The following is a 14021-nucleotide window of genomic DNA, read 5'->3' as shown; positions in this document are numbered from 1 at the left end:
GATTAAAGTAGGATAAAAGAACTTGGGGGAATAATGAAACTGTTCCCTATCATGATTGTAGAGATGGCTACCTAATTCTATGCCGTTGAGTCACACACCATACAACCCCTACACCACAAAATGGAATTTTACTGCATACAGATTTTGGAATTTTTAAATACTAAAAAATAATATCATAAAAATATTTTCTATGGAGCAGGAAAGAAATGACATTCGGTATCACTCCCTCCTGAAAAATAAAGGTAAGCTAATTGTAAAAATTTAAGGTGAAATTTAAGACTTTTGCAGGCGAAAGTTGAGGGAAATCTGTGCTTCCAGACCTACCCTGTAAAGAATTTGACATCTTTAGGCCGAAGGATAATGTGCCCAGGTGGAAGTACAAAACTGGAGGAAGAACTGAAGAGCCCTGGGGAGAGTAAAGATGTAGGAAAATATAAAAGAATAATGGATATTTAAAGCCAAAATAACAACAATGTATCATGGAGCTTATAACATGTAAAAATGGAAATCGTAACCCAAAGTGTTGAAGGACTACACTGAGTTAAACTGTTTAAGGTATGTGGAATGTTTGGGAAGAGGTAAAAGTATTAATCTGTGGTAGCTAAGGTAACAAATTTATATTATTATCACAACCTGAAAAGACAAAAGATCTAATGAGAAAGTTAAGAGACCAAATGGAATAACATAAAATTTCATTACTTTCCAAGTAAACAATAAACTTCTGAAATGGTGCTCAGTATTGTCATTCCTTAGGGAAATAATCAAATCCAAAATGAGATATTAGTATATACTCACCTGTTAGAATCACCTGTAGTTATGAAATAAAATGCTCCAAAACTTAGTGGCCTGAAATAATAACAGTAATAATTTTCCCGATTCTTCATCTGGACTGGACTCCCATTGGGCAATTCTGCTCCATGTTGCTTCTGTTGGAACTTCCAAGGTGGCTTCCTCACCCAGCAGGTTCAGCACTTCAGTGGAGATGGCTGGAACATCTAGGGCTCATCTAGTAGTCCATGCTAATGTTTCTCCCTCCTTTCTCCCTTTCCATGTAGTCTCTCTAGCGGCATAGCCAGACATCTTTATACAGTAGATCAGGTCTGTCTGAGCAAGTGTCCCCAAACAATAAGCCCCGATGTGTAAGTGTTTATCAAAGTTTAACTTTTGTCACACTTGCTAATACCCCACTGGCTGAAGTGAATCGCATGGCCAAGACCCAAGTCAATGTGGGAGGAGACTGCACAAGGGTATGAATACTGACATGTGACAGTAGACTATCACACGGCAAGAATGACTAAACTAAAAAACTGGCATGCCAAATGTTGGTAAGGATGTGGAGCAACTAAAGCTTTTACGCTTAATAAATTCTTCCAACTATTTGAGAAAACTTTGGTGGTCTCCATTAAAACATACCTGTGCTATGAGGTATTTCTTCTAGCAAGAGAATTGAGTAAATATCCACAACAAGACTCCTGTGGCATTGTTATTAGCTTCATTCATGAATGTCAAAAACTGGAAACGAATGTCTATCAGCAGGATAATGGGCTAATACATTATAGAGTAGTAATAAAATGGAATAATACACAACAATAAAAAGAAGAAAACCTTGCTACACTGAACAGCGTGGGTGAGTCTCACAGACAAGATGGTGTACAAAACGAAGCACATTGTATGGTTCAATTTATTTTTTTTTTTAATTTTTTTTTTCAACGTTTATTTATTTTTGGGACAGAGAGAGACAGAGCATGAACGGGGGAGGGGCAGAGACAGAGGGAGACACAGAATCGGAAACAGGCTCCAGGCTCTGAGCCATCAGCCCAGAGCCTGATGCGGGGCTCAAACTCACGGACCGTGAGATCGTGACCTGGCTGAAGTCGGACGCTTAACCGACTGCGCCACCCAGGCGCCCCTGTATGGTTCAATTTAAAGGATGATCAACTGTGCTAGGTTGAGCACTGAAAAGTCCACATCTGGGAAATTCCTCGGCTCTAGGCAAACTAGGATGGCTAGTCATGCTACATTTGTGTGAAGTTTAAGGACAAGCATAATTAATCCACATTTATAGGAGTCAGAATAGAGTTGCATATTGAGGAGAAAGAGGCAAGAAGGAACTTCCTGCGATGTGGAAACTTTGTATATCCTGAGCTCAATGGTGGTTACATGGGCGTAAACACATGTAAAAATTCACTGCTGCAAATTTAAGATTAGTGTAGTTTATGCACATTGCTATTTGAATGTTAGACCTCAGTAAAAATATAAAGATTAAAACAAACATTTCTACTACTCACTGGCTCTGTGATTTTAGCAATTTCTTAAAAGTTTGAGCTTATCTTTCTCACATGAAAAGTGAAGATAAAAATAATTACCTGCTCTGGTGGTTGTGATATTAAATGATATTTATAAAGTTCCTGACAGATAGTAAGTATTCATCTAATATTGGGTCACATCTCTACACAGCTGAGCCTTTCCCAAGGGAAGACTTTCTGCTTTCAGAATTTAACTTAAGTTCCCACTCTTGAGTCATGCATTAGGTGGTGACAAGTTATCTTCTTGAACAACTTTTCCTCTCGGCAATCACCACCTGTGATGAAAACACAGGACAGGAAGCTATATCCCAGCAGCTAAGAATAATAGCAAGCAATCTCCTGAACTATTTGGCTTGAGGAAAAGATAAAACGTTATTGAGTCACGAGAATGGTTCACCATATCACGATGCTCCATGTTGCTTTTGTTGGAATTGGAACGATGTATTTCCCACTGTTTCCTAAAGAGTCCTGTGAGGTTTTCCTAGGAAACTTGCTGAACAGGAGCCAATTGATGTGAGCTCTTCTTACTGAAAAGAAGGCAGTGGTCTCATTTTGGCAGTGTAAGATGACAGAATGTCTAGTTTTCTTCTCCTACATCAGCAATGGCTTAAGCACAGCTCTCAGAAAGAATGCCTGACTGAAAGGGATTCTTGCAATTCTGAGTGTTGAGCTGCATATCCTAGTGCTTGAACTTGGCAATCCCCCTTCATTCACTTGCTTGTATCCCTTGACGGGAAGAAATGTTGAGGTTCCTCTTCAGTCGAATTCCTAAGCTTCCAGGAGGCCTATAAACCTGACTAGGAATTCTTATGACTTTCGGATACAGTTTGGTAGAGGGACAGGAATACTGCCTGTCCCTGCCATCCAGTCCAGTACAATATTCTATTTGATTCTTCATTTGTCTCTCTTTACATAATTTCTGGGAGAAGTTCACATTATAAGCAAATATATAGAAACATGTTCTTTCACTAGAGAGCTCTTCTGAGTACAATTTTCTGGAAATGAGAATTATTCAGAAGACAATTGTAGTTAAGGAATACGTTCCCATATGTTGTTTATAGTGAGGACAATTCTAGTTCCCATGAAACAATGTGGACTTAAAATTAAAAACTTGGGTCTGATTTATATTTAACTCCACTCTCTAGAACTGTGCAAGTTTGGACAAGTTACCTAAATTCTCTGGATCTGAAAATGCGGCATAATAATACCTGCTTGTCAAGATTGCTGGAAAGCATTTATACAGTCATGCAGTGAAAACTTACACAGCACTATTTGCTGAGTCAATGTTTTATTAATGGCAGATTTCTGCTGTTCATTCTCACTCAAATGGTTCCTCAAAGGTCCACCCTGAGAGCAGATAGTAAGGACGGGAGTTGGAACGATAGTATTCTTAACCTCATCCACACAAAAAGTTTAACTTTTTGTTACATATACAATCCTCAGTTCAGGTTATTATTGTTTTGGCCTCCATCCGGTGCTCTACCACTGGGAAAGGCTCTTCACAACACATGCAGGATAAGCCCTTGAATGATAAACAATTGTTAAATAACAAATTAAATAACAAAACCATTAACTGCCTCAAGGAATTAGCTGATCCTTGCCTGTTTCTGAAAAAATCAATACTTTCTCTCTAGGTTTCTGAAAGAAGGAACTGAGCTTTACAGAGCATTGAAGACTTTAAGGGCTAGTTGTGGTTTGTTCTGTTTTGTCTTTTTCCTTTTCATTTTTCTGCCTTTGTATCCCTAGGTCTCAAAAAGAAATTCTGCAGATTAGAGATAGTGGCCCAGAGGGAGAACAGCTTGTACATTATGTTGAAATAAATTTCTAATTTATTTTATACAAAGACTTAGCTACAGGTTTTTTAATAGTTTGAATTCCTTTTGTAGCATTTAATCTACTGATTTGATCCTGGAAATGATATAAAATTTAGCTATTTTGAAACTTGTTGCTTGAATTGAAAGCATACTGGAGCATTTATAGACTCTGTCAACTTGGTTTTTTTTAGAATGTTCACCTAATGATTTCAGTGTCAGCCTAATTGCTCAGCTCTTTCCTAGGTGTGGGGGGTTCGGAGTGAAGTGGATAGCTGAGAACGAAGAAGTAGACTTTGTGGTGTGATTTCAGGGAATCGGAATCATTAAGGCATCCCCCTTCATATCCTTCATGATGCCTCACATCTATAATTAAACCCCAATTACTTCACTTAAGACCTTGTTTCTTGATGAATAAGCAAATCCCCTCCATTGGCACCTTGGTTCTATCCCTGGGCTCTGGCAAGCAAGCCCTCCCTCAGGTGATGTTGAGTGTCACCTCTCTGGGAGAAGGAATAATTTCCTTTCTCCTAACCTGGTTCCTGAGCATTTTCGTTTTCTTTCTAAGAAAAATTCTTAGCAGGAATTCCAAACATGACCCATTAGCACTCTTTCTAGCCCTGGAAGGAATTGTCTTGTCATATGTTAGCCATGTTCTTCCCTTTTGTGACTTAGGAGCATGTATCCACCTATAATTCTTACCCAAGCCTTTGTCCAAGGAGTGGCCCCTCCTTCAGTTAATGCTTTCCCCCCCTCCTAATTATAAAACGACTTTCATAAAGGAGGGATCTTGCTGGCATAGCACAGATAGTGGACTCTGCACGGTCCAGGTGTAAGCAAAACCTTTGGCTCTCCTGGGTCAGATTCTCATGACTCTTACGTGTTGACAAGGAAGCAAACCATTCGATGGTCCTGCCTGTTTTCTTAACTAGTTTGTTAACTTCCCAGAGCTTTAATTACCTCAGTTTCCCTGGAATTTACCACCATATCCCTGTTACCTCTTGTTGCTTTGCCCTTTCTCCTATACAGCAGAGTCTTCTCTGTTCAGCCATTCTTCTTTGCTCTCCAGCAACCTGCAACTTGAACATCATTACTACCTTTAATGTAAATGAAGATCTGAAAGCAGATTGCTGCTATGTAATCCCTACCTTGCTATGTCTCAGGGCTGGCCTAGCCCATTGCTACAACTCCTGGGGCTGGAACTGCAGTGGGAATTGTAACCTGAGGCAAAGGTTGAAGAGTAAACAAGTTAAACAATCCAACAGGATTCTAGAAGTAGGAGCCTAAGGGTCTGGAGAAGTGCTGTCCAATAGAACTTTCTGAGATGATGGAAATGTTCTATTACATTCTGTATTGTCCAATATGGTAGCCACCAGCCACATGTGTCTACTGAGCACCTGTGATGTGACTAGGGTAACTGGAGAACTGAGTTTCTCATTTCTTTGCTTTTAATTAATTTAAATAGCCACATGTTAGTAGTGGTACGCATTGTAAAGCTTATGTCTAGAAGGAGATATACTAACTTCCAAAGAGGACAGAAGAAAGACTAGAGCCAGATAGAGATTCTGGAGTGGGAGCCAAGAGGAGATTATACTCAATGGCAAATTAGGCAAGAGTAAAGAGTAAAGGGCCATTGGAAGAGGTATTACAAGTATTTTTCTAGAAAACTAGTCTTTACTACTTCTGTGACCCAACATTTCTTCCTCAAGAGATCATCAGGCAGCTTTCTCTGAAAAATCATCTAAAGCTCACATACCATGACAATTAGTATTACAGCTTTCACTTTTGCAAATCAACTATATAGCTTTTATTTCAATTACTATTGTTTATAGTTTAGAAGTGTTTTTTCATTTTTTTTAATATTTATTTTTGAGAGACAGACACAGCACAAGTGGGGGAGGGGCAGAGAGAGAAAGAGAGAGACACAGAATCTGAAGCAGGCTCAAGGCTCTGAGCTGTCAGCACAGAGCCCTATGTGGGGCTCGAACCCATGAACTGTCAGATCATGAACTGAGCCAAAGTCAGACTCTCAACCGACCACCCAGGTGCCCCATAAGTGTTTCTGTTTAATACTGCATGTTTCCAAAGAAATTTACAAAGATTTATTATTGATAAATGCTTCTCACCCTTGTTTAGATACTTAAAGGCATTCTTTGTAGACAAATCACCTAGGAATAGATCTGATAAAATGAGTCCAGGGATAGAATCAGACAGGATCTTAAAGGCAGGCCTGGAAGCTACAGTAGCTTATGTTTCCAGGATATAGAAGCTTCTGGGAGAGTAGCAGCCTTTATCACCCTATACATTTGCACAAAACAGAATCTATTCAAGATAGATTAATAAGCAGAAAAGGAATTTATTATTTTTTCATTTAACAAGTATTTCACATGCCCAGCACTGTTCTGGGGACTGGAGAGAGAGGAAATATAAAACAGATGTATCCCTGGCCCTCGGGAAGGGAGACAGCAGATGCTTGACAAATGGCAAATCTATAATAAATATATAAATAAAATGATAGGTATTGATACATCCAATAAGAACATAGCAGGAGTGGAGCTCCTGGGTGATGCAGTTAAGTGTCCAACTCTTGATTTAGGCTCAGGTCATAATCTTGTGGTTTGGGAGATCAAGCCCAGTGTCAGCTCTGCACTGACAGCACAGGGTCTGCTTGGACTTCTCTCTGTCTCTCCCTCTGTCTCTGTCTTTGTCTCTCAAAAATAAATAAACATTTAAAAAAAGGCAGGAATTAAAAAAAATAGTGCTAGATTGTAGGGAAAGTACTGTATTTTATTTTGGGTGGTCAGGGAAAGACAAATATTGTCAAATAAGACAATATTTGATTACAGACTAGAAGGAAGTGAGGGCAAGGGCCATGTGCATATGGGAGGAGGACCCTTTGAGACCCAGGAAGTAGAAAGTAAGTGCAAAGACCCTGAGATGAGAGCATGCATGTCATGTTCAAAAAATACCATGGAATGTTAGAAGCACGGGAAGGGGGGACCAGTTAGAAGCCTATTACAGTGGCTCACTGCTGACTGAGGACAGCAAGGCCATGGACCAGGACAGTAGGGGTAGGGAGTAGAGCAGACTGAATGAGTCTGTGGTGATCTTTGGATTTAGGGAGAGAAGGAGAAGGATGAGTCAAGGCTTTGTGTTCATGATTAACATACAGAAGGACTAGGGATTATAGTAGATAAATCATAGCATGAAAGAAAAGCACAAATTTAGGGAATATCAAGATAAGTAATGAACTAATAAATTAGGTTTTTTTTGCATAACTTGCATTTGTGGTACTGGAGGTATTTGGGTACAGGTAGTCAATACATGGGGAAAATGTGTGCCTGAAATCAAGGAGAGAAGTGGTGCTAAGGATACCAGATGTGAAAGTATTGGTAATTGACACCATGGATATGGACGGGTTGGTTTAAGGAAAATGTGTAGTGGGATAAGAAAAGGCAGCAAGGACAGAAATCTAGAGCACACAGCATTTAGAGAGGGTCAGTTTTGTGATTGGGTAGAGAAGTGACCCAAATATTCATTTTCTCCTCACCCTTAACATCCTCTCCACCAACCACAGTGGATAAAGTGCGTTCCTTCACTTAAGCCAATAGATTGTTAGCAGGCATAACAAATACCACATATGAGCACAAGCTTTAATTAATGTTTGTGGAATGGCTGTTTCTTTTATTTTTGTCCCCCACTATGAGAACAGCACGGACCAGATGGTAGCTAATCATCATGTGTCCTACCCTGCAACCATTATATAATGTGAACAAGAAATAAATAAGTTTTATAAGCCTTTGATTTTGGAAGTTGGTTGTTGGTGCAGCCCAAACTGACCGATACTATGATATTAAGGGAGTTGTTGCGGGGAGGGAGACAGGGAGATAGCATAGGGAAGGGGGGGGAGTGTCACATAGCAAAGATGTCAAAGATTATGGGAATTGAAGGAAGGTATTGAATATAGTACGCTGAAAATACATGAATACTACAAGATGCCTGATGTGTATCCAGGATCAGGGCTTACCTTGGCTAGTTAATGAAATTTATTTTGGACCCACCCCCTCTTGGAAATCTAATCCCTCCTTGTTATTTTCCACCCCTTCTGTCTCTTGGTACCCATCAGAAACAGAATCCTTTTCTCTACTCAGCTGTTCTTTGTATTTGGGTCTCCTGGGGATCCAAGAGACTTTGAGCCTAAGTGATGTTTAGATTCTGTGAAAGACAGTGGGTAGGTACTGGTGCCTTTAATTACATAGCATCCTACCCAGAAGGATGTTCTGCTCTTGGTAGAATTCCTTATTACTTATTATTTCTTATTCTTTTGGCTTTATGGGGTCTTTGTTTATATTTAAGATAGCACAAAATCCAGAGTCAACTAAGCTATCTAACATTTTATCTAACCACTTATAATGAAATGAGTCCTCGAATTCTTTAAGGTGGGCCTAACTTGAGGGTCAATGCCTTGTAACTAACTGCAGAGGACAGTGGTTGCAGATTTAAGCTTTGGGGTTATATTTAGGCTCAGCAAATTCCTAGATTTGTATACTTGGAGATGTTATTTGACTCTCTGTACTTTATTTTACTTTATTTTTAATGGTGAAAAGTAATAATATATTTTGCATAGTGCTTGATAGTAGTTAAATCAAAAATTGCTTAGGAGGCATTTAGCACAGTGATTGGTACATGGTTAGCCCTTAATAAATGTTAGCTATTACTATACTGATAATGCTTTTATTATTTACTGCCCTGTTTCTTAAATTTACTTCTTTGTATATGTAGTGCAAGTCCCATCTTATCTCTAAACTGGGATTTAGCTGTGTTTGGATATGAACTAGGAGGGCTGCTGCCAGGAGTCATTGTGAATAAGGATTTTTAGATGAAAGGAGAATGAGAGTGTATATTCCTGTAATGGCAAATGGGTAAAAGGAGATACTTGGCATCTATTCCCTGAGAGTGTTTTGTCATCATGGCCCCTCCTGGCCAAGTCCAGCTGACGCAATTCCAAGAACTGAGGACTGACATCTGGAGAGAGGTGGTTATACTCTAAATCAGTGTAGCTTCTCATGAGATACTATTCTTACAGGGGATTCTTCTGGACATTAGGGTGCATCAACAGTGTTCACTCAAGAATCTGACCCCTGTAGTGGAAGAGACTTTCTCTATCCTTCCATCTGGAACAGTAGCTCCAACCTAAAGAACGCTCTGCTAGTGACTCCGCACCAACACCTCAGAGCACTTGGGCAGCTTGTAAAGACAGCATCCTTGCCACAAATGCCAGCCTCCTCAGTAGGACTATGGTTGCAGAGGTAAGTCTTGTTTCACCTGGGTTCTCAGGCAATCAGCGCCAGTAATGAGGGGACTCCAGCAGAAGAGTATGAAAAGACTACTTGAGAGTTCCCACAAGACTCCTCAGAGATAAATATGGGTAAGTCTTATGAATTAATGACATTTTACTTCCTATCTAGTATAGCCTAAGGCCGTATAGGACTCAGGTTTGGATCCATGTAGTTGAAGAGAGGGCTGATCTTAAAAACACAACTGTATTCCCTCCTGGCCGATAGGCTGAGTTGCCGTTATCTCAAAATTCCCTTCAACTCTTTCAGTGTATGTGTGATATTCCATGTAATGGTTACATCTCTTTATTTCTGGAGTTAAAAATACATTCCCCAGGGGAGAAACTCATAACTTTTATTAGAAGTAGTGTTGAGTGTGTGAAGATGATAAAAGATTTTCAAAAGGTGACAAGTATGAGAAGCGTGAATATACATATTTGGTTTATGAAGTAGGTTGGAGAGTGGCTGACAGGGCACGGGAAGATGAGAAAGTCACAGAACACAAGTTGAAGCCACGAAGGCCAATTCTGTCAACTTCACAGCTCTGTTCTGACTCTGTATTAACTCTCAGCTTAATTAAATAGGAATATTCATTCCAGTTCATAGGCACTAGAGAATTTGTCTTTTATTCGAGTGTTAAGCATGTCTAAAGAGTGTGTGTGTGTGTGTCAAATAATACAACTAGCTGATGTAACAGATAATCTTTGGGACCCAAAATTGTTCAGCATAAAGAATGGAGGGTTAGGGATGCTGGGCTGGACCCAGCTGTGTTTAGTTTGTGTCTTGGAAGGTCGCCCTGTGTGGTGGATATAGAGAGGCAGCATTCAGATCCCCCTTCAAAGAAGGACTTAATGCTCCAGCTGTTGGAATGCCTTCAGATGTCATGCTCTTTAGGGACAGCGTCAGCTTTAGAGACAGGCCTGACCCAGCGTCATTTTCTGGAGTGACCCACATCTAGAAAGTGACTGAAGTAGATACACTAACCATTTCTGCTCAACATTAGCTCACTCTCTTGGGCTTTGTTAGCTCTTGAAATCCCACGAGGTGAGCCACAACTGTCATCAGGCCTGCTTCATAGCTCTGCTTTCCCCCTACCCTCCATTGGTCCCTAGTCATGACCTAACATACATGCAGCTCAGAGTCTGCTTGTTATAGATCCCAACCTGGGAAACTCTGAGAACTGGCTTGCAGCCTGCAGAGAATGATACAAAGGAGGTCACCCGTGGAAGGTTTGATTTCAAAGGGACACAGGTCCCTTCCACTGATAACATTAGCTAGAACTCTATCACTTGATCAAATACCCCATCTCTTCCTTCTGTGAAGAACCAAAGGTACCCAAAGATATTGGAGGTCTTACCCAAGATGGTACAATTCATTCTGTAATTCAGATCATTGGATTCCTTGCCTGTCTGAGGAAATAGTATGGTTTTATTCTTCCCACGAGAGAAGGAGAACTATTAACTGTCTGTCTCTTTTGTCTTTGTTTCAGCAAAGTTCAGAAACATTCAGAAATAAATTATAGCAAGTGTGTAATCCCTTACAGAATACATTTCTTTATTTTGTTTTCCACTGTGTCATGACCTGCTCTTCTAATTTATCTTCGCCCTGAACTGTTTTTTTCCCCTTTTTCAGTTGTATTTTATCATGTTATTGTGTTTCTGTTGCAAATCACCTAAAATTCTTTTTTTAGAATGAGTCAGGGTGTATGTAAATAAGTGAATAAATACATAGAAGCATGATTCAGTATTCTTTATACCAGAGCATCCTATTACAAACCCTTCCATTACAGTTGGGCATCATTACAGGAACATTTCCATCTCATTATAAAATGAATTGACTAAACATACAGAAGGTCTGCTTTGAATAAACATTTTGTGCAAGGCACCTGTTAAATAGCTAGTGTCTATTAGAACTTCTCATTTCCAGACGGGAAATGGCAATGCATTTTATGAGTTATGATTCATTCGTAAAATTTCCCTTAAGAGCAAGTACCTATCTGGCAGATAAAGTTTAATCATCCTCTAAGGAACTTTATTTTTTTGGCGGCTACTCCGGTTATGTTACAATCCTCCATGTTATGGTTGATAATACTTGGGTTTAGAGAGGTCGTTGCTCATAGCTCCACACCTAGGGAGCAGGAGGATTGTCCTCTTGGGCTATTTTTTTTCCATTAAACTCTCTAATTTAGGGGGGGGGGAACCAGCCTCAATATAGGATTTCAGGGCCATTTTTAAAAATTTCGTAGCCAGTATCTGTGCATTTCCATTCTAACATGCTTTGATATACTATCCGTCATCCAGGCATTCCTCTTGAATTGTGTGCTCTGGCATCTGAAACATTTATGACTACAGCTGCTTCTCTCTTCTCTTCCTATTGTCCTATGAATCTTGTTCCCTCAAAATTCTGCCCCACTTTGCCCTCTCTTGTGATAACTTCAAGCCCACACCCTGTGATCTTCTTCATGGCCCACTCTTAAGGCAGGCAATGGATCTCGTCCGATTCAGCTCTCTAAATTTGTTTGTTTGTTTTGTATGTGTGCTGCCCAGTGATAAGAGCCCCAAAAGTACCTTAGAGGGCCCTAAAAAAGGTGCAGAACCTTCTGCAGCTAAACTCAACCTTGAGGTTCAGAGATCTCATCCGAGGTGAACTGTTCCCTGACAAGCTTTTGGTGTATAACGCTTCCTTATCTTTCAGGGGCAGCATGTATTTCCCCGGAATTTGGCTCTTGGGCTTTTTAGTTGTTGTTGTTGTTTTTAATCATTATATTATTATATTTAAAACCATATGTCTGGGAGACCTCAAACTCTAGCTGGGCATTGATGTATAGATCTCTACTCCCAGTAGTAGGAATTCAGCTCTGGAGTCCACCGAGAAGTCATTTCTGTGGGGTGATTTGTAGCTTTCTAAAACTTATAATTGCGCATGGTGTATCAGCCCTGCCTGCCTGTCAAAGATAGCTCACTTCTTCCGTGTGATGCAGATACTGTTTTCAACATAGCTATGGTTGCAGTTCCCTAAGTAATTTTTTCCCATTGAAACAAATATTGCTTCCTTCATTCACTGCCTTGCCATTCATGTATTTATTTATTCAGCAAAAGTTTTTGAGGATCTACTAAGAGCCAAGTGCTAGAATGTAAACTCCATGATGTCAGGGGCCCTGCCAGTTACTTATGGCTACCTCCCTAAGGCTTACTCCAATGACTATCACTGAATAAATATTTAGTAAATTTTATATAGTACTGGTTGTGGCAGAGACTGTTAGTTGCCTACACCAGCATCCCTTCTCTCCTTCCTTGTTAGCTATCACAAGTCTGATTTTGAGCTAAGTACACTATCACTTATCCCTTCTCACAGCTAATACTGGTCTTATGATTTTGTTCAAGCCTGTGGCATTCAGAATACTTGTAGTGGGGGCAGAGAAACTGCTCAAATGGAGTTGGCTTGGCTGTAAAGAGTTGTGTTTACCAATCCCTTTACCACCCCCACCCCCCTTCTAGTTTGTAATATAGGGTTTTCCCACTACTGTGACTGAGGAGTAATTTACCTGGAGGAAGGTGTATAAATCTTAATCAGGTAGGTTAATGGAATTTTACATGTACATATACTTATGAAACCATTACCCAGATGAAAATGTAAAATATTCCCAGAACCCCAGAAAGCTCCATTATGACCATCCCAGTCAATATACTTCCCAGAGATAATCTCTGTCACCATAGATTAGTTTTGCCTAATTTTGAATTTCGTGTAAGTGGAATCACATGGTCAACAGACAGGTTCCCATCGGAAGATAGAAACTGTACCAGTAATTGTAACAGAAAAAAATTAATACAATGAATTATTAATGATTAAAAGGTAGATAACCATGAAAATTGGTAAAAGAAGACTCTTAACAATATAACTTTAACAATATGAAATACTAGTACAAAAATAGCAAATGTAGGTGGCAGCTACTGCTTCTGGGGCTTAGAGTGATCAAGGCAGACGATAGGAATTTAAAGGCTCCACCCTCACCCCTGGGGCTTGGACATGGAGAGGCTCTCACTCCTGCTGGAAGTAACTTTCTCCCTCTTGGTGGAGGACACAGGCCTGTGTGGGTCTGCAAGGGCTGCCAGTATGAGTGCTACCAGGCTACCCATGCCAGTCTGCCAGCTACGTGCATGTTCAAAACAGTACTCTAGAACTAGGAGGCAAAGTGCTGCAGTATTCCCACAGAGCCATTTACTGATAAGGCCAATACTGAATGAACTGGCAAAGGTGAATATCAGTAGGGGTAAGCACCACTCTTGGAAAGCTGATTTGGAGCTTAGAGACAATAAATTGACAACTGCCACATATAACATATGATCTCTGGTGTTTGTTTTCTTTCATTAATAGTTGTATGCATACTGGATTTGGCAGCTTAAGCCCTCACAGCCCTCCAAAAACATGATGGAGCCTTAAGAGTGGAAGCCATATAGTAGGATGGTGAACAACATGTTAAGAAGCCCGAGTCTCTTATGATAGCTGTAAAGCTGCCACACCACTCTGGGATTTCTCAAATTTGATGGCAGTAATTTTTAATGTGAGAG

Source organism: Prionailurus bengalensis, chromosome A1 (genome assembly GCF_016509475.1).
Source record: "Prionailurus bengalensis isolate Pbe53 chromosome A1, Fcat_Pben_1.1_paternal_pri, whole genome shotgun sequence".
Taxonomy (NCBI): Eukaryota; Metazoa; Chordata; class Mammalia; order Carnivora; family Felidae; genus Prionailurus; species Prionailurus bengalensis.
This window is presented reverse-complemented; position numbering follows the sequence as displayed.